The following is a 2,142-nucleotide window of genomic DNA, read 5'->3' as shown; positions in this document are numbered from 1 at the left end:
GCGTGCGTGCGTGCGTGCGTGTGTGTGTGTGTGTGGTGGGGGGTGTTCAGGGGTGCCGGAGAGGCAGGCACAGTTCTGAAGAAGTTCCCAAGTTCCAAAGAGGAGGCAATGCCTTCCAGGTGGGGATCCTGAGAAGGCGTAGGGCAGGGTAGCCCCTGGAACCTGACCGTGGGAATTTGGAAGGGATGGATGTGAAGAATCAACGATGGTAGGAATGGCCTGGGCAAAGGCAGAGAGGATGAACATCTAACGGCCCAGCCACCACTTCTTGGCCCATGTCCTTTCTCTTCCCACAGGGCCCATGAGGCAGAACCAATGAGATTCTCTCATCATCTCTGCGCATCGTGCTGTTCAGATCACAGTTCCAGGGGCTGATCCTGTCTGTAAGAGGAGGGGTGGCTAGGCCCTGTCTTGTAGGGGCTCAGGAGCTTAGAGGCAAGGGGAGAGCTCTGCATGAAGCAGGAGTGGTGCTGTCCCCTGCAGGACTCTGCCCAGTGCCCTCAGCCCTCCATGCTCACACAGCTCCCTGCACCTGACCAGCGCTTGCCCTTCCTCCTGGGCTTTGTCCTGCTGTTCCCTGCTTCTGGAGTGTCCTTCCTCTCATGTGTGAGTGTCCAGATGTGCCTGCGAGGCCCAATCGAATGCCCCCACCCCACACCAGTATGACCGACTATGCTGATCTGCATCCGTCTGCCAGGTGGAAGGCTGGCTGCCACCCACTGTGCATCCTCCTCTCTCTGTGTTATCTGCTTACTCAGTTTAACCTCCCCTCCCAACACCAGACTGGGTGTCAAGTCAAGGCTATGTGTCCTTCTAAAGTCTAGCACCGTGCCCAGCACTTAGCAGGTGTTCAGGAAACATCTTTGTTAGCACTGGATGGTTGGACATAGAGATCTCTGAAGATGTGGAGGCCAGAGTTCATCAAAAAGGGTTGAAAGCACTTTCAAAGGTTAACTGGAAAGAAAGTTTGGAGATTTGTGGGAGGAGGTGGAAGACCACCTGAGGCTGGAGAACAGGTGAGAGGCTGAGCACTAGAGGTGAGAGGAGTTGAGATGGTCTCAGACCTGTGGACTTGCTCAGATGGAAGGGGCTTACAGACTACCTTGACCTCCCACCCATCCAGGAAGTTCCTCAGCTCACCCCAACCCAGACGCAGGCCCCACTGGATGCTGGGCAGAGATCTGGAATGGGAGGCAGAGAAACTTGGGCTCAGAGGCATAGGAAGGCATTGATGGCTCTTGAATAGATTTCTGGTAGGATGAAAATTGCATTTCCAAAAAAATAGTCTGGATCATGTCACTCCTTGGTTTTAAATGCTTTGGAAGTTTCTCATTTCTCATAGCATACAGAAAAATCTCCTTCATGTGGTCCTAGAAGCTCAGAGTATCTGGGCCCCATCAGCTTACTAAGCTTGGCCTCCCCTAAGGCAGCCACTGTCCTCTTCCCTCTCTTAGTCTTTCCTCCTTGCTCTCTCCAGCCTCAGGACATTTGCATAAGCTGTTCCCTCTCAGTGGAACTCTACTAGATGCGGAAGTAAAGGGGGTTGGGAGGAATGGCATGAGCCAGAGGCAACTGTGTGGGATGAGGTTAATAGGGAGAACATGAAGAATAGGTGGACATTACTTTTAGACACAAATTGAAGAATGTACAGAGCTGAAGGAGGGAAGGAAAAGGAAAAGAAACTGACATTTAAGAGGTTCCTCTTGGAGAGAGAGTAATAGTTAAGATCTGACTGTTGGGTTCAAATCCCAGACATCGTACCTGATAACTGCATGGCCTTGGGAAGAAGCAAACCCCTCCTCCTCATGTCTACAGAGGCTCGCTTACACATCAGCTGGGTCAGTAGGCACACAGCCCTGAGAGAAGAGCCTGGGTCTTAGGAAGCAGACAGTAAATGTTAGCTGCTCGGAGCATTGTGGCAGACCAGGAGTAACAACACTGATGGGCCCATAGGTGTCATTCATCTCTATTTTACAGATGGGGAACTGAGGGTGGGAGAGGCTCAGGAGCCTGTCTGCGGTCAGGACATGGACATTTCCGATTTCAAAGCCCACATACCCTATTTTTCCACTGGGCCGTGCTGGAAGGGATCTTGAAAGATTCTTCCAGTCCAATCTTCATTATGAATAAAGGTGGGGAGAG

Source organism: Leptonychotes weddellii, chromosome 1 (assembly GCF_054177405.1).
Source record: "Leptonychotes weddellii isolate Sample4059 chromosome 1, ASM5417740v2, whole genome shotgun sequence".
NCBI lineage: Eukaryota > Metazoa > Chordata > Mammalia > Carnivora > Phocidae > Leptonychotes > Leptonychotes weddellii.
Note: the sequence above shows the minus strand (reverse complement) of the source record.